This window comes from Anticarsia gemmatalis, chromosome 20 (assembly GCF_050436995.1).
Source record: "Anticarsia gemmatalis isolate Benzon Research Colony breed Stoneville strain chromosome 20, ilAntGemm2 primary, whole genome shotgun sequence".
NCBI lineage: Eukaryota > Metazoa > Arthropoda > Insecta > Lepidoptera > Erebidae > Anticarsia > Anticarsia gemmatalis.
The window spans coordinates 4,737,727-4,762,866 of NC_134764.1; the positions used below are offsets into that span (position 1 = coordinate 4,737,727).

General features: G+C 32.6%; 2 protein-coding genes across 3 annotated transcripts in view; one reads left to right on the forward strand and one right to left on the reverse strand.

Annotated features, from left to right (window-relative positions):
- Window positions 1–25,140, reverse strand: part of Flo2 (flotillin-2) — a 268,758-nt gene that overhangs the window by 122,783 nt on the left and 120,835 nt on the right. The gene's annotated exons all lie outside the window — the stretch shown is intronic.
- LOC142981558 (uncharacterized) overlaps window positions 6,726–25,140 on the forward strand; it is a 31,109-nt gene continuing 12,694 nt past the window's right edge. The window contains exon 1 of one of the 2 annotated variants that reach the window (XM_076127558.1): window positions 6,726–6,867. The gene's annotated coding sequence lies outside the window, so the exon portion shown is untranslated. Of the gene's footprint in view, window positions 6,868–23,774; window positions 24,120–25,140 lie in introns of those variants that run through there. The other variant, XM_076127557.1, reaches the window with a different exon arrangement.

Sequence of the window (25,140 nt, forward strand, 5' to 3'; positions counted from 1 at the left end):
TTTATATTGACTTTGACGAAAATACCATCGTTCTAAAACCAGACCTGCATCTAATCGAGTCACGCGAATCCTACCGGGAATAGAGCCCACGACCGCCGCGCAATCGAAGCGGCTTGTTTACCACAACGACTACACTACTATCGTCAAATTAAAGTATGATATAAGCGAACTACATAACTGATATAAAATATAAAGTAACGTGTAATAATATTACGTGCAAGATAATCTTGAGTTAGAGTACGTGTCGTCGGCTTAACACAGTTACCCCTTTGCTCACTACATGTTGGCTAACTATAGTTTATGGGCTTTACCTTATAAGTACTGCTCGTCTTTTTATACAATTTTACATAACTATATAAATTCGGCTTTTATGTTTATATATGTAATACCGACTATTGGTGCCAAAAATTACAATGTAATTTCATCACTTAGGTAGGTACTTACTTTTTTAATGGTACACCTACAATTTTTAATAGTCTATTTTATGATAAGACGAAACTTTACTTAGTTATTAGTGTTAACACATAATATATGTACGTTATTTTGTCTCACTTAGAGGTCAATTAATCAAGACAGATATATTATATTCGACACATACGCAAACACAAAACTAATAAGTCTAGTCTCGCCATTAGTTGATTAGTTCATACGACACTAATTAAAATAACAAATCATTTTATCATCGGATCCATTATTCATTATCAAATCAACAATACCAGGTGTTCTGACTAACCTATAAAACATCCTTGACTTTTATAAAGATCAATATCAAACGATCTTTGCAATAAACTAAATACTAATCAAAAATACATAAAAGTCGAATTTTAAATGTTAGCGATATTATGAAGCGATAATTGTGCTTTTCGTCCGGTAATGTTCGCTTTCTGCTAGCGAAAGTGAAAATGCTTCGAGCGATTACTTTGAGAAAAGCTGTTCGAAACTCAGTTATGACATTTTAGCACCTCATTTCCGCATTAAAAACCTATATTATACTTAGTAGTTTGGAATCATGCTACTAGAGGATTATTATATAAAATTTTCTACAATATTATTATGTTTAGTTGCGTTTTGCGAAAGGATAGCGGGAAAATCTAGAAACACAGATGAATGGATAGATATCATAAGATACCGGGTAGTTAACTATCTATCGTAAGAATCGGGGCACCCAACAAGGCTGTAAACCACTAGTTTATTTGCATCACTATCATACACCGTATACGTCCGTGCCTCGGAGAGCACGTAAAGCCGTCGGTCCTGCGCCTGACCTCTCACTGGTTGTGTCGGTTATCCGTCCCACCAGGCTATGAGAGTGATGGAATAGAGAGTGTGGCTGTGTATTGTGCACACACTTGGACTCTATAAACAAAGTCCTGCACAGATGGCCAGTTTCAATGAAACTTTTTTTTTTTTTTTTTTTTTTGTAAAAAAGACAACTCCCGCACTAAGAATTGCTCTTGTGTCGCGGGGACTTTTACAAACATACAAACAACGGACACAAAGTACAACCAGACCCGAAACAATTATTTGTGGATCGCACAAATAACACAAACTGACCGCCGTAGCCGTATCGGCTAGGAGGACATTAAATTAATCATACAAAACAGTGATAGGTTTACTGTGTTGACTATCTGTGAATAACACAATTTATAACCATTCAAAATCTTAATTCAAAAACAATAATTGGGCATAGGCCCAATTTGCTCTTGACCAATATTTCCTAGTTCTAAGCCTTAAGTTACATCACCACAACATAGCCGGCCTACGCCTTTTCGTTTTCATATAAATATATTCGGTGACCGGGTCTACATGTGCATAATAATTATACACAGTATAACAACGTGCATATATTACTTTAATTATTCAATCGTAAACCCCTGGCTATAATATTACCCTACTTTTTATATATTATCACTTAAATATGACAGTGTAAGAGCCGACTTATAGATTTCTTTTATCAAAATATTTTATTTTATTTTTCCAAAAGTTACGTATTTTAGGAAACACTTTTTTGGAAAAAGTGTTTATTTAATTAATTTAGTCTATTCGATAATCTTTGTATTATAATTTTGAACTCAAAAATGTTATATAGATTTAATAGGAAATTAATCAGCTGATTATGTATTTGTATCAAAGGAAGTGATTATTTTATCTAAAAAAGGCATTCGTGTATTAATGTATTGAAAGCATAAAACGATTTAATAGTTAGTAGGCCATAAAATATTTTATTAGAATTGCATCGGCACTACAGTTGTATAATAGTAGTAGCTTCATTCATAGATAAGCCTTTTATCAGGGGCAATTTGAATGACAAGCCATAAAAAATCAATAAAACTTTTTGCCTCATTTACTTATTCAAATCATTCACTTTGACGAGGCGCCATAAACAGTACATACTAATCAGAAAAGCTGGATATGCTTAACTTTGAATTTTAGTAGAGAGTTTAACCCCAGCTGCGGCTTTACCACATTTCAATATCATATTATTATTGCATTTCTTTCGTAGAGTTGGATAAAACTATGAAGAAGAACTCTATCTATACCTAATCGCTTGATCGATTTAATACAAAACATCTATGTTTTCTTCTTTCTCGGTGTAATTTTGTTACGGCCTATACGTAAGAATCTATTTTAAGATGTTTATTCAAAATGCATCTGTTATCATTTAGCAAGATTTCAGTGTAAGATCCGGACTCGGATATTACACAATAAATCATTTATACTCACAAAGTTACGATTTCTGCATTAACTCTTATGCAATCGGTAATTCTCGTCCACTACATATAAAAGTATCGATTTAAATGCAATATAAATTTTATTTTATTCGTCATCACCTAATTTCAAGCTTTTCTACGTCTATAGTGTTGTTCTATAACCGCTGGGCATCGTAAATGCAATGTTTTGATAATAAATGTAAATATTTTTGAGTTATTGGGTTAATATATATTTCAATGGAAGTTTTGATGCACATTTTGTAATAATTACTCTATTTCAAATTACGTTATGTAAAGTAGAATAATTGGTAAAAATAAAATAAACGTCGAACCGTGATGCAAATCGAAATACATAAACGAATGCGGCTCTGATTGCAGCTATCTCTTCGTTAACGCGAATACGCTAAGACAGCTTTCTGTCTCTATCAAGACATCTAGATTCGCTATCAACGCATAGAAGAAAACTTTAATAAAGACGATATTTAATTGAGTTATTTACTAACTACGTTTGCATTATAAGAGATCTATAATAGCGAATCTACGCAAGATATAAATAATTGCTAATAATATATAAGTGTTATTGTTTAATGGGTAGTTATAGTCGGCTAAAGGCGCAGACGCTTCAATTTACAATAAATTTGACGAGCGTGAAGACATGCAACAACATTATTAAGACGATACGAATCTTCTTCAGGCCGATGAAAGACATGCGTTGCTAATGTTCTTTTCATACGAGCAATTCAAGAAATGCAATAATATTGCATTTCTTTCGTAGAGTTGGATAAAACTATGAAGAAGAACTCTATCTATACCTAATCGCTTGATCGATTTAATACAAAACATCTATGTTTTCTTCTTTCTCGGTGTAATTTTGTTACGGCCTATACGTAAGAATCTATTTTAAGATGTTTATTCAAAATGCATCTGTTATCATTTAGCAAGATTTCAGTGTAAGATCCGGACTCGGATATTACACAATAAATCATTTATACTCACAAAGTTACGATTTCTGCATTAACTCTTATGCAATCGGTAATTCTCGTCCACTACATATAAAAGTATCGATTTAAATGCAATATAAATTTTATTTTATTCGTCATCACCTAATTTCAAGCTTTTCTACGTCTATAGTGTTGTTCTATAACCGCTGGGCATCGTAAATGCAATGTTTTGATAATAAATGTAAATATTTTTGAGTTATTGGGTTAATATATATTTCAATGGAAGTTTTGATGCACATTTTGTAATAATTACTCTATTTCAAATTACGTTATGTAAAGTAGAATAATTGGTAAAAATAAAATAAACGTCGAACCGTGATGCAAATCGAAATACATAAACGAATGCGGCTCTGATTGCAGCTATCTCTTCGTTAACGCGAATACGCTAAGACAGCTTTCTGTCTCTATCAAGACATCTAGATTCGCTATCAACGCATAGAAGAAAACTTTAATAAAGACGATATTTAATTGAGTTATTTACTAACTACGTTTGCATTATAAGAGATCTATAATAGCGAATCTACGCAAGATATAAATAATTGCTAATAATATATAAGTGTTATTGTTTAATGGGTAGTTATAGTCGGCTAAAGGCGCAGACGCTTCAATTTACAATAAATTTGACGAGCGTGAAGACATGCAACAACATTATTAAGACGATACGAATCTTCTTCAGGCCGATGAAAGACATGCGTTGCTAATGTTCTTTTCATACGAGCAATTCATGCGTCTGCGTTTTATATGAAGGCTTTTAAACTCTACCAATCTTTGACTTTTTTTTGAGTTATACGGGCTAAATGCAGGCCGAATATATAAATGAATGAATAAAGCAGATAGCTATTTTATCGTGTTTAAATTACTATCGTTAATTTAGTATCACTTGGTGAACACTTATTTACTTTATTAATTCGTTGTATTAAAATATGTCGTAAAACCACAATACCCTGATGACAATTATAAAATTATTGGATCAAAATAGCTCAAGTTTTCTACCTGCTATAAGAATTAAAGAAACTAAAAGATAATCGTTTTGAAAAAGTGCAATAAAATTCTAACGTGCACATAAGTACCGTCTGTGGCGACTTTACACGTACGCACATGATCAAGATCAATTTCAAAGTAAATTATTGCACTTTCTATTTGACTCCCTGTTATATTATAGGAAATGTTCTTATAAATTCTATTACTGAGATAGCGCGGTCAACGCACTCTGCGTACACGTTATTTATACGATACACATCTTAATAAATGTTCATGGAAAGGAAAACTGTGTACTTTAATAAATTACCGAACTGAAAGGAAAGGATGGTGATGGTTTTCCTACCGCGTTGCTAATTAATTATTGTTGATTGCCATGATATACCTATATAGTGTGTTAAAAATTATTACGTTGTAATATTATTATGTGCTTACATTCTTACGATTGAAAAGCCCATGCATACGTCTTTTATTCCATTTTTCGACGCGTTCCCTAATGTATTACTGATGCGCCTCTTCATGTAAGTTTCAAGTGGTAATTAAATCTTTTAATAGTCATTTTATTATCAGAAAACAGAAAACTTAATGAAAAACTAAAATTCGGTAATATTTTAAGAAATAATAAATGGGTATAACCTCGGAAATCGAGCGGATTTAACACCAAGACACTTCATAATAAGATGCAAATGTTTACAAATACATTATGCATGTGACAATATTATGTGATATTAGATCTTTTATTTGAAATACACTCATTTTGTATGCATTTCATATTAAGTATCTATATTCTGCGCAGTTTGTTTTTGTATTCGATACGAATATCAGCTCTTAGGAACTAAGCTAAACCACTCTTTTCAATCCCTAAATATTTAAAAAGAAAATATCCACAGTTATTTCATAATAAAATATAGTGTTAGTAACCAAGATTAGAATTAAAAAGTAGCCGGGCAAAATAACACAGTTTTTTGACAATGACATGTTAATTTTCGGTGTCAAGAACGTAACATGACAGTTAATAAAAAGTTATTAATTATTACGTAAATTAATAAGAACGGCATTGAAATAAAGTAAATTGTGATAGTGTTATAATTCAGGGTCTTTTACATATCTTTGACGTTGCACATACACAAGGAACATTTTAAATCATAAATTAGAATTACTTACATTCTAGCCGCAAAATCAGAATACAAAAGCTCCGAAGAATAGTTGTTACATTATAATCTCGAGATTATACCGGTCACGTGCATTTTCATTGAAAAAATAATTTCGCAACTTTTCAAGGTGTATTACCTCTTACCTAATTAAAAACAAACCTTCTCATATGACGCTTTATACAAAATATATTTTTTACGATAATTTCTATTACTTTTTTTGATAAAATATGTGAATTTCTTTGAGAAAGAGAAGATATATATTTTCACTAATAAAGTCATTACAGGCAGCGTTGTTCTTAAACGAAATGTGCTTAACATTTTTATGACCACTAGTCAAGCAACTGCAACGTCGTAAACCAACACGTCTTTAGCTACGACATTTAATTTTAGATTGTCATCAAGCTTAAACTAGCCGTTTAATGCATTTCCAAAATATTCTTAAAATGAATGCACACATAATATCATGTTTTTATACCAGAAGCTGTAGTCAGATCTTTATAAAATACAACTGTTTTGTTGTTTCGTCAATTATAGTGTCAGCCCCATGTTATAAAAGGGACCCTGCTGACAGTTATCAAACTCCAGGCTCCTATTGAGTAATTAATAATGAAATATAAACAAGAAAAGATCGATAGCACTTTGCCCGACCCAGGATTCGAATCCAAAACCTTTATGTACCTAGGCCAGACCATCACACACTACTAGCCGCGTCACAAAGACAACCTTAGTTTACTTAATCTTTAAATTGCTAATGAGTATCCAAATCTTGATTCCCATAAAGTTTCATTCCATTATTATGATAGTAACCAGGAAATGTAATGCGTAATGCAATGTGACACGGGGCTAATGAGGAGAGTAGGAGCGCGGGCGGGTGCGTGGCGTGCGCCTGCGCATTGTCGTTGTAGCGCGCGCGCGTGCGACACTCGCGTCTCGTTCCGTGGCGGTGAGCGTTAACACGTGTGACTGTGCCCACCCGTTTATAAAGGATTTACTTCTGGCGAGCGGCGTGCCCGGCTTGATAAGGTAAGATTATCAATTATTATTTGTTTTTAGTTATAGAATCTGCTATTATGAAAACCCTGAAATTTCGATGAAAAAATTTTCCATGAAAAGTTCGAAACTATGACTAGTAAAGATATCAGTGACTACTAGTAAAGATATCAGTGCAAACAGTGCTTGTTATATGAAAATTCACATTTCTTCTGAAATTATATGAACATTCAATCAATCAGATGTTCTTTGGTAAAATGTCTTCTTATTCGTCACGCATATCAACCAACACGAAATTGCGAAAAGTGTATAGACTAATATCAGTTTAGCTTAAACCACGATGTTAGAAACTTGTGGTCAATCAATCCAGTTACCAATTCAGTGCAAACTCGATAATACTTCGCAAACGCGTAGAAAAGAAGGATAGCAAGTGCTGAAAATGTACTATCAGTAGACTTTCAAAAAGTTGTATTTATTAGTTAATTTAATATCTAACTTCACCTTAACATTCGTGGGACATGCGTTGCGTGGAATCAGCTCCACTCAACATAATCCAATTAAAATGATATACGCGGAGAGCACGCGACCAGTTCCGATGACAACACATTATGTTACAATATAAAAGTGCAATAGTTATCTCAGGTTTTAAATTTTCTAAATCTTTCGCGTGGTTACACGGTATTCAAATTAAAAAGTTTTATAGGCTAGATAAGTCTCTATTTGAAGGAAAGCTATTAACTTTTAGCTATGTGCCAAACGCTGTACAACCTATGAGACATGCATTTTGATGTATGGAATTCATCATAGAGTAGATGGTAGATCTCGTAGTGCAATCAAACAAAATCTAGGCTTTTCATGGCACGTTAAATGGCAAAAATATTGTTTGATATAAAGTGAGCAATGAAACAATAACTAACAGCCAGTCTGATCGTATCTAGGTTCGTTTATAGCATTGTTTTCAGTTATCCCTTTTTCAAGATTACTATCAATACATGCCAACTGTTTGGTTTAAAAAAAACGATATTTAATTCCCAACTTTTGTATCAATTTGATATTCTATTATTAACAAAAGTCGTAGAGGCAGTATCAAGTCATTACTTGAAATAAAACTGAAGGTTTCACGCAAGATACACGATTGTTACTAACAATATAACAATTGGAGGCTATTAAAGTCATTGCTACAACAATAAAGGCGGTAAATAAAACGAATATCATTCAGATTGGCAATAATAGATCAATAACCGGTGATATCCTTCAAGTAACTAACAACAATTGAACAACTAAATTGCAAGTCAAGACATCAAATCAACTGAAGATGATATTCAAATCACAAAATTACTTCTAAGCCATCGTTAAAATTAAGTTTCAGAACAACTTTTTCGCAAAAAATTGCTTTAAGGTAAAAACATTTTGTTCCATTGCTTTGAATTATAGCTTTGGCGATTATTTAAATAATTATTTTGTCATTTTAGTTAATTGCAAATAAATTGATTCATTTAAATAACGTCTAATTGTTTTGATTAACAAGTTAACATTTGTATACTTTGGAGTCTATCTCGAAGCAATAGCGTGAGATGCCAAATTATCTACAAACCTTCAGAAATTATTTACCTAACTTCTCTAAATGCAATATTGCTCTAGCTCTTTATAATTTAGTACCTAAATCTGGTAATTCATATTTCTATTGCAACAAAGCTGTGTAGAAACACAATCAAGATGATTTAGTCACGGCGCTCTCGTTTCGCGGCCGTGAGTCATGTAGCGAATACTAGCGAATACTAGCGATGTGCATGGTACAAGCCAATAACAGACTTATGTCAAAACTACATATATTGCCTTCAACTGCGCAAATTGATGAACAAACTGCTTTATTTCTATACGAACTAAGTAACTTTATACAAGATATTATGTACATATAGATAAATTCTAATATTGTTAACTTAGTCATAATGAGCATATTCCGGCTTCACTTTTTTTATTCCGGCTTTACCTTTCTATTCCGGCTTACGAATCTACTTAAGAATACTTGGGAACCTTCTAACCGGGACTTTATTGATGACAGAATAATAATTATAGTATTGTCTTCCATTGTACTAACAATTCGGAGTGTATTGTTTGGTTCTCTGTGAGGTAAAACGTTATAGCAGTCGGCAGGAAATCAATTTGTTAAAGGTAATTGATTGGTAACATTATGATTTTGATTTTCTATGTCATAAGGCGCTAAAACTAGGCTTAAAAGGATGCCGCATTACGATCCTTCCGCGTGTCAAAACCTTATTAAATACCACATTATATTCATAATTTTGATATTAAATTGCTAATAATATTTCAAATTAATAATCATAAGCTAAGTTTGTGGTTACAATTTATTTAATTAAGAACATAATCCTGTTGTAAATTATACAATGATAAATCATAATTATGACAGATTGCACAAGACAATCTGGAGCATTAGAAGGTTTTATGTGAATAAGTAATACTCGCTCAATTAATTAAAGTAGACTAATGTGAGCTTTTATCAATTGACTTACTTTTCGTAATCCTTGCAATGCCGGAATATTAGAATATGCGCTTACTTCAATAACGACTTATCAACGAAATTCCACGCTTTCTTTTACTGAGAGATGTAGAAGTATTCATGGCATTTTTAAAACTAGCTGGTCCGTGCTCCCGTACAACAGAGCCTATTATCAGCGGCTTATCCTTGAATTTCAGGAAAAAGCCTAAAAGTGGTCCTAGTTCTTTAACTATCACCGGGATAATTAATAAAAAATTAATTAGCAGTTGGCATGAAAGACTTACAAAATAAATACCTTCATCTACAAAAGTTTTGCATTTTTAATAATAAAAAGTGTTCAATGTTTGAAATTATCAAACTAAAGAAAAACACTATAGATCCTTAATTTTGTAGATATTTTGATGTTTTTTTTAGATTTTTGTAGATTTTTTGATTCAACGAAAATGATTGGTATTTATTTCAAAGACAGACAAACGTCAAGATTTATTGTGATTATACAATAAAGAAAACAGTTTCTTTTTAGTGCAAATGCATATTAATTCAGTATACTAATGTTCTGAATACACTTTCTTTTCGTTTTAGACTTGCATTTTTAATGCACATCATTTTGAATACAAAAAACTTTAAACAAGTAGTCACCCTAGAGCTACAAAAACTAACAAAATATTCGTGTTTAAGTAGGCCTTTGTATTAAAATAATTACTCAAATATATGTAAAGAATCTACATTTTACGATTATTTGCTTAAACAACAATAAAGATCGTTTAAAATGGTGTGTATCGTAATTTCAACATTCATATTCGGAGTCGGTAGCATAACAAAGGGCTTCAATTAAGTTTTAGGACAGTTATTACACAAGTGAAGTCACTTACGTCATTTGCCATGTTCAATGTTTATATGCGCTAAGTAAACTTGTGAATTTCTCTTTCAAACAATGTTATGTCAATGTACGAGCAGTGACCACTAATGTCAGTTATAACTCGCCTAGTTTATTGGGTAAATATTTGACTAATCAGATCTTCTCTCAGTAGCAACGAAGGTAGGCTCTAAAACAAAATGTAGTGCAGAGGTGCTATGAGTATCTCGGTTGACAATTACTTGATAGGCTCTATGTACATTGTTTATTTTTACTCAATAAAAGCAATGTACTACGTGTTAACTACCAATTTGACGTAGATACATTATGAAGTTGTCAATTGACAATACTTAATCATTGTTTCTGAGTACATTTAGCGGTTTATCGGTTCAATAGCGTTTAAACTCATATAAAAAACGCGATTCAATAGATAAACTACCGCTAGATGTACCTCAGAAACCGGGCATAAGATGACTATTTGAAGCATTACTCACACGTAATTAAGCTGATATTTAACACAACAAAAAATTAGTGGTGGGTGCCTTGTGTCCAAAATTACAAATTATAATGTCGAGGAGCAAACATGCGGATATCAAAATTCTAGTTAATAAACTATAGCCTTAAAACATTTTGCAACAACGGCATAGATTTTGAAATCAATGATCTACAATTTAGTTAAACTTTAATGGTTTTTAAATTAAAAAATTATTATAATGAGCAGGCGACATTAGAATGCCTAGACTTAAACAGGAAATATTTATAAAACTACTGTTTTAAGTTTTGTGAGCTAACGTATTCAAAATCTATTAAAAATTAAGTATGTTTCTACACTAATATGCATTGTAGCGCTTAGAAAACGATTGTTACTTATATTTGCGAAAACGATTGTTACCTAGAGTAGTAGACATGACAGGTACAGCGTTATACCGTACATTATGTTCATCATTATTTTAGATAAATCAATTGCTTTCATCAAATCGTGGTTCTGAGTTTATCAACCTCTTCAAACTGTCTTAAGCGTGGATCTATGAGCCGTTCACAAATACTTGCTAGTATGGACGGACTTTAAAGCCTCAAAAAAGGCCGCTTACTAAAAAAATTGATCTTGGCTCGTGCTCGGCCCGTCTAGCGTAGATCCACCTTAATACTTAAGCCAATACCTAAGTGCTGATTGTATAAAGAGTTTCGTGCAAATTCGTGTGAGATGCATAACGTCGTGGTTTTAAACATGTATTACGTCACTTAGCTGCATTAAGTAGCCAATATTAACATGAGGATAATGACCAAATTATCACATTTCATTAACATGGAAATTGACTTACCTGAATCCGCTTTACTTACACTGCGATGTGAGAATTAAGTAAGTAAGAAATAAGTTTTTTACAATTTTATTCGTAATACATAACACATTTTAATCTCAAAATAAACCTAGTTAATCATAATAATATTGACATTTTGACATCCAGCCTGCACAGCGTATCCCGAAACTGGCTGCGCTTTCCATTTCATCACATACCTAATAGCTCTAAGGTTGATAAGAGATTAAGGATCATATGTATTAACAATGAATTAACCAGTACTTTATTAGCCTTTTCCTTCATATTCATACAAAAAATTACATGAGAAAATCAATCATCACATCATCATCTTATTCAAAAAAGTCTACTGCTAGAAATTAGGCCTAGTTAATAGTTCACGCTTTAATAATGATTTCGATCAAAGATCAATAAAAAGTAGGCAATAAACTAAACTAACGAGCCGTATTCAATCTGACAAACATAATAAAAAAGAAACCTTGGCAATATTTATGTAAATCAGTTCGTTTAATAACTGTCATGTTAGCGATCAACTTGTTAACGCTACAATCAATATAAACAAATCGTTAGATAATATAGAAGGATTTAAAATTAAAATATACAAATCTTAAACCTGTCCGATACTAAACAGTTAACAGCAAAATATTCTTTTATTTATACGTATTTTAATAAAACAGGCTTAATATCTTCACATACTGCTATTATAGAGACTTTAAAAAAAGGCTTATCAAGGTTTATTGAGCCATAAAAAAAATATTTTACCAACTCCTATGTAATACAAATGTCAATGGTGGTTAAATGTTAAGTTATCTATGAAAAGGTATCGCTCCCAATAGAACCGTTAATGCAATCAGCAATGATATTATTATGTTGTCTGTAATTTAAATGTTGTCAAAGATTCAGTTAGCAGTAGCTCGATTTTCTACTAATATCGCCTACCATCAACCGGCTAGTCATCGAGAAAATTTTGTGTGAAAATTTGATCAGCACATCGAATGGACGTTGTATGATCTATTTTGGTAGTACATTTTAAATTAAAATCTCGATACTCGACATCGTGAGCGATCGACTGCAGATAATCGCACTACAGCATAAGCATTTTATTGCGAGATTTACTGTCAAAAACCTAACAAAAATTCAATTCATTTAATGAATTAAAGTGCTTGCTCGTAATCTTATATCATGTCACTGAGTGCTCGCTTGATCGCGTGATTGAATCCCAAGTGGTCATACGACTTAATAAATCAAGATGTATTTAAGAGCTAATACCTCCTATTACATGTTTATTGTCCACTTATTTATGTATGTATCACGACTTTTTACTGTGGTAACACTTAGCAGGACTTTTTTTTGCTATATTTTTTATGGTTGGTTCAGTTTGGTGGGTATGGTAAATTAATAAAGTGTTAAGTCTCATTAATAAATTGTCATAAACGGTGGAATAATTACAAACACACATACATAAGATCACTTTAACATGGGTTTTTAGGCAAAGACTAGAGAACCACTTGATATATCTTCTTATCCTTCATTTGCTTCATTCCAACTCCCGCAACTACATCTTGTCACGCCGGTTATCAGTAATAAGCACCTACATATTTACAATTTGTTATAATGACAACAAAATACAAAAATATGTTTTCACAGGTAATTGTATCTCTTCGCTATCATGATCAAGTTTAGTATCTTAAAAGTCCTCGCAACACAAAATCCATTCCATCACATCCTTATTACGGAAACTGTTAATAAAAAAATGCTTTCAACATCACACATTACAACACAAACACAGGCTTAATGACATAAGACATCGGAACTAACGAACAATAACAAAAGCAACGTACGCAGGAAATTACCCGACAATTATATACTGACTTAGTTCTCACGAGTTACAAATCATGCATAATAATAAACCACACATCTATTCATTATCATTTCAAAATTAGTCCACAAGCACAAACCAGGAAATCCGTTGACCACAGAACGCATTACCTAATCTTGATCATTAAATCACTTGATCAATTGATCAGTCGTTCAATTGATCACATGGTAATCATCATATCAATCGGACAAATAGCCTTACTTTATAAAAGGTTTAATGAAGAGATCTCAAAACTGACATAACTCAGATATTAGCATGTCACACTTATCGAGTTAAGTTACAGTTTTAATTGGCTTCCGCATGATCGACTTATAAGGTATTTCCTCTTTTACGTTGAATTTAGATCAATATATTGAATAAAAATTGTTCATCTTTATAATAATTTTCGGAGCTTAAATACTACTAATTTTCAGCTTTAATTTATTACTCGTAACCTATTTCATTAAAGGGAGGCCTGCATTTTAATCCCCCATTTTTAATACCTGTATGTCTGCTACTATCCTTGACTGCACGCCGTTATTTTAACTAGTGTAATAGAGCATTATATTTTGTAATCTTAATGAGACTCGTTTGTTTTAAATAAAAAAAACTTTGTGGTTTGTTATAATGTCTAAAACAAAATAAAAAGTTGTAACTTCATTGAGTTAGAGCTATTAATAAAACGTTAAAGCTAAAAATAACTTATGAATTCGCAATTGGGTGACCTAAACGTTTTGAATATATGAATATTAAACACCAAACGATTACGTATTATACTCGTAAGATTTGACTTTGGTTTAGATTAAGTTATTTGAAGAAAATATTACATTTTCTACTATATTATAATGTAGGAAGTAGGAAAGAAAATATACTTTCGTATCTATTACACATGTGATTTAATTCTTAACGGGTAAGACAACTTTTCCTTTGGGACTGTAAGCAACGTTACGGTGACTTATGATAGATATTTTCTAAGAATAATGCTATAACATATACTAACATTACAGGTCTATATCAAAATTGATAAAATAACGTCAAAATACATGTTTACATAACGATAATATTCGACTATCGTACTTAAAAGCCGTACTATTCCGGGTCAATATTTGATAAGAATTCCCCTACCAAATAGGGACAGGATATCTTACATTTATCTACGTAAACACCATAAAAAATCAAGCCCGATACACCACAGGTAACAAACAATTTAAAAAAAATATCTTTCAAAGTTGATAAAGATAAAATATATACTGAAGTATTACGAATAACATTGAACATTATTCCACCATCCTCAGACCGATACAGACATATGAGTAAATACCAATAAAATATAAAGTACGTATTAAAATTGACGAGCGAGTCGAATTACAAAGTGTTCAGCACATAATAGCAAAGATCCCAGTCGAAGCAGTAAATGTTACTCAATCGGTTGCCCACAAAATTGAATGACCATTCAGTTCTGCACAGCTAAGATTACGAAACAGAAGACATAAAGCAAAATTTACTTTCCAACTTGATTCCATGAACAGGAATATAAAACTGATAGATCAGTAGCTGGGGATAAGGAAGAACAGAATACTATGATCGTACTGAGAGAAGACCTTCAAATTTTGCGTAGTTAATGCGCTTAAAAAGCAATTATGAATTCACTAAAGTACTATAATAAATGATGTCATGCAGGGTGATGATCTGTTGAAGATCTGTTTAAGAGTTAATAAATAAATTAGTACGAATAAAAAAGTAGCAAATATTACAATGGCAATGACTTGAAGTCAGAAGACGAATGAAAATAGAACATAATCTGGCAACCAGCATGACTTTGTATTCTTCATTGCAGTATACCAAAATATGAATACGTTTACCTATTGTACCTACTTGATTGATCACTTGATTTATTTATGAAGGAACCTGGCTAAAAAAATAATAAATTCTCATAACATTCGTCAAATATATTCCTAATAGTTAACCATACACAAACATGGCAGTTCAATAAATCCAATATTTAGTTGTACGGTTTCTCCAACTTAATTGATGACTGTCAATGACAGGGGCGTTTTGTAAATAATATTTATAAACTGCCGACAGCTAAATACAAGTATCAATTACAACAAAATTAATCAAATAAACTTGTTTTGTTCAAAAACACTCCGAATAAATAGTATTTAAGCAACATTCGTCCGATGTATCATCGTATGAAGTAGACTTTCACTAAAATAGCTGAGCTCGTCGCCATTTTATTTATTAGTACATCTCAAACACTAATTAGATTAATTAGCTTCTGTGCGAGTGAAAATACTTAGATCCAAACAGTGGAAAAGATTGTTTTACATTATAAGATAAGCAAATATGGTATGATGAGAATATTACATTTTAATTAATTTCTTAGTCTAGACTGAACATGCAATCTCCGGATTGTTAATAGGAACCCTGTAATAATAACACTTTTTATCCGTTCCTACAAGATCAATAGCTTTTATTTCTCATATCGATTTGTACATTGCTTATTACGACATCCGAATCCGGAGAGGAATTAACTGACAATTGAAACAATTATAGAAAATATTGCAACGTGTTCAGGTTGGATCGGTTTAGTAGATAAAGGACTTATTCGCAAAACGCCTTACCCCTAAAAAGAGGACCTAATCGTCCAATGGCTTATTATTATAAAGGCTAATTCGCAAAATGACCTATTCTTAAAAAGACCTATTCGCAAAATGGCTTATTCTTATAAAGACTAATTCGCAAAATGACCTATTCTTAAAAAGACCTATTCGCAAAATGGCTTATTCTTATAAAGACTAATTCGCAAAATGACCTATTCTTAAAAAGACTGGAGCGAATTATTAACGCACTCTCTTCCCAACCTTTCAGAAAAACACAACACATAATACAATAAAGGTCTATTGATTCAATCGTTACAGCTTACTCACACTTTTATCATAAAATATCGGCCAGCATGATTCAACACATCAGTTAAAACAATAAATAAATTATTATATATTATTTGACAACTCACACACGGTCATTTGATTCCAAACTAAGCAGAGCTTGTACTATGGTAACCAAATAACTGATAAACGTACTTATATACTTCTAAATACATATTTATATAGGTTATTATAAAGGTCTATTAATTCAATCGCCACGGCTACCTCACATTGTAATGATCAAAATATCGGCCATCAACCAACAACGCACCGCATGTTATTCAACACAACATCATTCGACCTCTTTATTTAATGACTCCACACTTTCATACTCTCGAGTATTTATTTTCCGCGCTTTACCTCCTATATTGTTATTATAAGATGTTACGGCGAGATAAAACCCAAAACACTGTATCATGTAGCACTCGCGTTACAAATGTATAACACGTTGTGTAACTAATCTGATCGTAAATTGTGTTATGTGTGTTTACTTCCGAAGGATCCGCAAGGGGAGTGCGGTTTAATGTTGCAACTTAGTAAGTCTTGGCATGCACATTTCTAAAATGAAGTAGCTGTATCAAACACGCCTTTGTCAACTGCAATAGCCTGCGGGTCACTAATGTTAAAAAAAATTGAATTTTGTATACCACCGACAGCCGTGAACCTTCCATATAAGGCATTTTCGTCAAGTTGTTGCACTACAGCAAAATCAGTACTGAAAATTATATTTGGTGTAGTCTGTCCTCAATTACAATATAAAAACCAAAATCATCGAAGGTGTATAAGTACATATTTTATTAGATTCAAGAAAGTTACACTCCAGTTAAAATCGAACCATTATGTCATATAGATAATTCTACAGCCTACGACATGTTATATTTATGTGTTCCTAATAAAAACCACGTTATCTTCAAATGTTATTTATTTTCAAACATGAATTACAAGATCATCATATAAGGTAGAGACACACTATGGCCCATGATGCGAGCAATTTAGTTCGGCCACATGAGGAGTTAAATTACATTCTTCGAAATATAACTCAGCTACTCAAAAGACAATCAAATAAAAATCTACATCCAATTAAATATTCTTAAGCGTTTTCTAGTTGCCACATTCTTCCACAGATACTGTACCCAGTCTTATAATACATTCTATTTGTTCAAATAAAGCCTCCTCTAGTGATGGAATATTTAACCAAAAAGTCTTTAGATAGCTTTATTTAAAAATTAATTTTGTCGCCTTTGAAACTTGCATGCCGAAATTTTGCAAGCCACGTTTTTTCCTCAAATAGAATTAGTTTCCCAAATATTAAAAAGTCAGCTCAAAATTCATAGCATGGCGAGCCAAAGTGATAGTGTGAGTCCAGCTTTACTCGCGTGTTTCATAAGGGCCCGTGTCGCTTCGGTTCAAGATATTTATGGCGTCTGATTATCATATTTGCAAGCGATTAACGGGCGCGGCGTCGAACATCAGTCTTCCTATATCTTGCGGAAGTGTTGTAAATTAATCTAGTTAATAAAACATATAGTTATCGTAACTGTGACTGTCGCGGTCGATGCTCTCTCTACTTTGTAGGGCCTTTGAAGTAGGCCGGTTAAAAATAAAGTATTTTGCATCGAAATTGTTAAAACGTTAAGTAGGTAAGTACTAATGTTAGTGAGCTCTTGAGAGATAATATAGATTTTTGTATCTGTTTATTTAATTAAGAAGACTTGTTGACAGACCATGTACCTACATTTTAAACAATGATATAATTTAAACAGCATAAGACTAGCATTTACTGATAGGCAAACAATTTTATCATTGTCATTTCACTAAAGACCAGTTTGATGGAAAATTTGATTATTGGCATAAATCTATGATAAGGGATAGCGATCGTCATAAAGGATAAGCCGACTAACCTCGGTTTCTGAGATACGTTAATCTATTCAATAGCGTTTAAACTCATATAAAAAAAACGCTATTAAATAGATAAACTACCGCTAAATGTGCTCAGAAACCGGGGGTGAATTACGCACATTTTAATAAATTACATTATTATAATTCATAACCTTCTTACTTTGTTTGTATATCGAGGACAACTAAGTCAGCGCACACATGTGAGGCATCGATTGCTCAATATTCATTACACCACATAAAACCTAAAAAGTTATAATAGCATAACAAATGGCATTATAAACACAATGTTAAACATTGCCCAACCGCTTCCGTATACACTTAAGAAATTACACGGAACATAATTAAATTCATTACGATTTATAATTAACTTATATCAACATACAAGAAGGGCTGTATTACACACATTGTGTTTCTAAACGATTTAATTTCATCAGAGACGAATAAAAAATGACTATTTCACGCCAATGTGTAAAAAGGCTGAATAAAGGGGAGAGACATACGTTAATTAATTCATCTGACCGCTAGTATATGAAAATGGCTTTCTTAATCGAATATCAACAACTTGGTGACACTATTAAAGTTAAATTCTACGGGCAAAGTATATAAATAGCTTAAGCAGGTACAACAAATGTAATAAAATCCCACCCAAGTGGGACACTTTTTAAAGATATGACTAATTGCGAACTAAATGAATGATGATATTGAACATAATTGATGGCCACTTCCTATAACTAGAACCTAAAACAAATACGTTTCAACAAAGCTATAAATCTAAACAAATCATGTAACAAATACGTAGGCGCCATTATAATTGTATTTATTATATAGTTAATTCTATATTACAAAACGATGACCTCAATTAGACCTACGGCTTTTTGCGAACTTGTTTGATGACCCAGAATGCGAATCTAACATTAAGTTAAACCAGTTGTAGGATATTTTTACTTGTTACGTAAATACATGTGCTCTAGCGCCGGTGATAATGGTTATTAATAAATCTGTCAGCTGTTATAGTAAGTACTAAGTATTATGACATAATGTTACAGTTGTTTTGCAGTCAATTTGTTTTATGAACCGTTTAGCTGCGCAATCGCTTGTGACAGATTATTACAGCTTAAGATCTCTCTATTACTCACTTAGGAATTAATTTGAATGACTAAATTGATAATCATTATTATAGCTACGCGTCCACTGAGTCGAAATCGGAACGCAAGGATTTATTCCTATGTATTAATTTCTATGTACCAAACGATTATAGTACCAGTAGACGCATAACTTAACTGTTACTTGTCGCAACCCTTTTGTTCTTCTCATTATTTATTTGTAAGGTCTCTTAACACATTGTTAAAAAATAAAACGATCTATCTTAAAGATGAAGCAGTATTTTAATGTGGTTTTTGAAACTGAAATCTCAAAACGGTAATGAACAAACTACGTCACTCCGATACACAAAATGTGAAGTTTGCGTAATAACACAGAAGTATACGTCGTCTTTACTTTGACGAGAGCATCGATCTTTCACTCGGCGATTTCTCGATTACGCTCGTGTATTCGTTTGCTCGGAGACCACCAGCACTGCGGTCGCGTGATAACAATCATGTTACGTTTATTTAATATACTATGTAAAACTTATAAAATATCTACAAAATTGATATTTTTAATAGCTATTGTTGCTTTTCTCTTAATTTAAGAGCGATATCTCGCGCATCATAAGTTCTAACTTTGTTAAGAATGCTCGTTATCATCCAGGGCGCAAATTTACCAACTGCTGATAAAATATATCTTTGCTGAATTTGGATCTATGTATTACCTACTTAATTCTAGACCAGATTAAAATTCATTAAAGAAAATAATTATGATTATATTACGGATGAAGAGCAAATGCTGTGCTAATTCGTGCTATGTAAATTTCAGTGCAATTAGAAACCAGCTCATGTAGAGTTAGGCATATATTTGAATTTTAGTTTGTATGCTCACTAATTACAAACAAAATATTCAGGACTTGTAGTAGGAAATATTGTAAGTCGGTCAAACGTGCTGTAACTACACCCTTTGAATCCTTTTAGAATGTGATAATTGTTATTTAAATAAAAAGGCTTGAGCAAGACTTCTTCACTACGTTAAGTGAAAATGTAGGGCAGCGATAGTTGCTGCTGAAACGTACAATCGCGAAAATATACTTATTTTCTTATTTTGATTAACATTTTATATGGTGCAACCGTAGGTTTAAACAAAAAATGGCGCGTAGACTCTCCAAAGAATAGATTTAAAATTTTTTGACAGCGTGACATTTGGCTGGTTTTCCATCAGCGCCTCTGTCGGAACATTAGTAGAACAATTTTACAACTTAAATTACATTTTATTTTTTTTCGTTCACGACAACTTTTAGCAGCGCCATCTAGTTGCAAAAGTAAAAAAAAAAATTTAACAATAGTACAGCTACTCGCCACAAGATGGCAGTTAAACAACTTGCATGCAATCATGAGGTGATTGCCCACACCAAATATTTTAATACGGCTACTAGCCAAGAGATGGCAGATAATTAAGAACCGCAACATCTGAACAAGATAAGTTTTATTAGTGGAGTCCAATGGTTGAAGTTGAAGCTACCAGCTTGAACTACATATGGACAGTTAGTTCAATTCCCAATAGAATTGATGTGTCTAGAAGTTTATTTTTACCATGTATCTTATGTGATTTATTTACATTGCTTGAAAAATAGAAATTAAATAATATATTTATTTAAGTTAAATGGTGACACTGATATTTGTCAAAGATGAAATACATAAGTAGATTTACCGCCAATTCGGAAGGTAAGGTCAATGAATAGAGCAAGCAAGAAACTGGCCACTCTTTATATACATACGTAATAAGTACAAGTCCCTACTAAGTTTATCACCAGAAGGGACTGCGTACTCGTTACTTAGACCCACTGGAGAGTAAATCCATCGAAGAGAGTAGTAGCATAGTGCAGTCACCGCAAACCGGAAGGTACGGCGAGTGAGTCGAGGAGCGGATTGTTGTATAACGGGACCACAATGGCCGCCGTAACGGTACCACAAGGATACTTTTGCTTTCCATTTATAATCGCCGTTATTTGTTGTTTAGAGAAAATCTCTGAACTTGACCTAAATAGGTTAAGTTATGTGAATACTAATGCTAAGATGCATAAGGTTAAACACTTAGTTAAGTACTTAGATGAAATTGGTTACCATTATTTAAATAGTGAAAACAACATTTTATACAGTTTTTCATATACATAAGTGTATTTTTCTTTTTTTGTGTTATTCGTGGTTGATTTGTAGCAACTCTTTTTTTTAATATAATGTTGACAGGGATTTGCGATAATCGAATCTTTTCCCAATCATAAACTTTAAAAAATATATTTTCAAGCGGTTTAATACGACCGGTAAATGAAATTCCAATCAGATTACCGCTGTCAAAAGTACAATTTGAGCCCTAAACCGAGAAAAAAAATACCAAAATCGTTCGCTAAAAGACAACTCGGCGAAATTTCTCTCGGCATGCCTTTCTCTCGCACACTAGCACAAAGGATGGACACACACAGACATAGAGGCAGTCGTGAAAGGCTACCTGCTGAACCACTCACACACACAACATATTGTTTATAATATACATATATAACTTTAGAACAATTCGATTAGTACAAAGATCACAACTTGCACAAAGCATTTCATTCCTAAGATTGAGTTGTTCGGGAAAATTACAAGTTGCTGTCAAACGAGGCAGATTCTAGGGGCAATTTCGGAAATGTTATACCTGTAGTGTATTGTTGAATAAAACTATTGTCGCATAGGGAAGTAATCTTTCATTTTCTGGAATAACTCGATATCCAATATTTTCACAGTGAGAGTTTAATTGTCCTTGTCACAAAGTAGTAGGAAATGTGTCCTCAAACTATACAGATCCTATAAGAAAAATGGTAGAATTATACATACAAGTACAATGACATGCATCGCACAATGCAACATTTGCATTTAATTTTCATATGGTATTCAAACGAAGGAAGTGATTACAGTAATCTGATCAGCTCTAACTCATGTATCACTTGTTGCAATCTTACGCTACTTATTTCCTAACGAACATAATGCTTACAATGTTAATATACATATAACATTTGTATATATAACATGATTTTGAAAGTGTGAGAAAATAATTCTACAAGTCCAAGGAGCTCTAATGTATGCATTATTAATACTTAATTAAATGTAATTACTAGCCGTTGACTGGTACTTCCTCTAATAAAAATTATCGTTCAATTAATTAGTCGTTCTCACTTTTTTCGACTTAATCTTATAAGAATTCACTTCTACAAAAAGTGTGACAAAATTCTCTTTAGAAAAGAAAAAAGCCAGTTCGATCCCTACGAAACGCTTTTTACTAAATGTTAGGTAAAAGCGAATGATGACAAAAACGTATGGGGCAAAGACCTTTGTCGTGTAGTAAACAACCAACAAAACATAAAAATATATTAAATAAGATATAGTATTACATCCAGCGAAACACAATATATTACTTAGAGTAGAGTTATGTATTTCAATTGCAGTTTCCAACTATCACATAACTACTACAATTATACATATACCTGCCAAACAAACATGAAAAAGATCGTATTAACCACAACTATACATAACCGTTGAAAATTGTTCTTATACAATATTTTTTTTTACGAAGCCAATAAGCAACAGCCACATGTCATATTTCTTTATATGGGGTGACAAATATTCGAATATTACCTGAACAAAAATCGAATAAAATCCAATATTTGCAAGCCCATCACGCTGTAATCCAAAACTAAGAAAACGTTTTAAAATTCCATTAACAACTAAATAAAAAGAGGCCTCTTCACATAAAGCAGTTGTAAGTAGTCTATTGACGAAGAACATGTTGTTGACGCCACCATAATTAGCTTAGTGCATCACCATACAAGTTGGTACACCCTACAAGGTCACAAAACAAGGTTAAGTTAACCAAAGTTTCTTAATAACCCAGTAGTCACTGGTTTACTAACTCATTACATAGAAAATCTGTATCTTGAAGGCCAACTAATCTAAAAGAAAATGGATAATTACGTAAGTGGCCGGGAAATTAGTCGTCTTCACCTTATCCCATGTTACGTAGGATCAGTACAGCGTGTTTTACTTGTAAAATCATGTTGTAAGGAAATATGGCTAATTATTTTCCTCGGGAATAAGTCACGTCAGTAAGTGTTACAAACTATATCGCTCCAATAACATTTTATTGATTTTTTCTAAGGTTTTTGTAGATGTGAATAAATGATCAAAGTAAGCCAATAACAGACGATTAAACAGATAGCGGCTTAATCATGAGTTCAACTGACACATTTGTATAACCACACATCATATAACTGTTACAAAAAAGAAAGCTTTATTTATCGCAGTTAATCTTGACATAATACCTGCTATTTGGCACATTAGATTTTGAAAAACATGTACAAAAAACTCTAAGATATATAATTTCAAAATAGTAAGTCAATAATATAGTATTGAGCAACAGTGAATCGGTATCAACAGTAGTGGCTTGTGGCGCGACGTCGTCCTCACTTGCCGTGAGTCGCGGCACGTCAGCGCACGCGTCGAAGAAAGTCCCAACACCGGAACACTCATTGCTTTCTATCAACCGAGACATTTCGAATGGAATTTATAAAATTCATTTCAGTTTGAGAGCAAAATCACACCAGTGTGAGACAACGAGGTTTGACGTTCCATCGGAACTGTCAAAATTTGAACCCAAGTGACAGATTGTGATGAAAGTGATTTTTTTTAAGTGAATAGTTTAATTGATTAGTGATATTTATTGTAATAAGTGTGGTTGAATTATCGACAATTCTTTTGGAAATTTCGATTTCGAACATCAAGATGGATTCAAGGTAATTTGTACTAAATGCATATTTTTATTTTATTGTAGCGATCGTTTTTATCCACATCGGTTTAATTTATCGATGTATATCGAAGTCATAAGGTCGTAAGTAGTCGTGACCAAGACTAAACGTTGGTTTAAAATAATATGATGCATATTATGATTTGGAAAGTTGCATTACTAGTGCTTTTAATGATAGGGGTCTCATCAATAATACATAATATATGTGCTAATGTTTAGATGGACATTGGACATAAATACTGAAGCAATGTAGTGGTTACCGACTATTTTCCGTGACACAATAATCGGTACCCTGTTTTAGTTGAAGGTAAAGGGATTTTAAAAATAAGTTCTGATAGTTATTGAGACTAACCCCTACAGATAGCCAGACATAGAGTTCCTAACTCAAGTACGTACAGATGATATTCCAATATGCTAACCATGTTAATCCGAGATAACTAGCCACTATCCACCACAGTGACTTAGCTTTTCTGTTTTAAATTATTCGGCTTCGTATTGCAGAATACTCGTAAAGTTTTTCAATATTAATCGCAGCACACAGCAACGGACACATAACAGCCGAATAATTGTGATAGGTTACTTAACTCTACGTGTTGGTGCAATTAAATCTATCGCCTGCAAACGGTTGGGTAATGTCAACACGTATGAAGAATCAACGGTGAATTATTCTATGAGGCCGGCGCGAGATGTGGCCAGCATTAATTCATGGAAAGCTACATCTCTGGCCTAGATTGGTGCCAATTTACTTGCCGATAACATGTCAAGAAACTGTATATCTGTAGGGCATGTGCAATCGTACCGTTTCGTATCATACCGGCATTTCGATTAGGTTTATAAATAAGATTCAATTATTTTGCGGTTCTTAAGTTGACTGATAAACAAACAATTATTTCATCTTTCTTCTATAACGACACATGTGACAAAATTTGAACTTTAGATTCATAAAATTATTCTAAAGTTTTATGAAATTTTATGAAAAAATAAAACATTCTTATTGATTGATTGCAAAA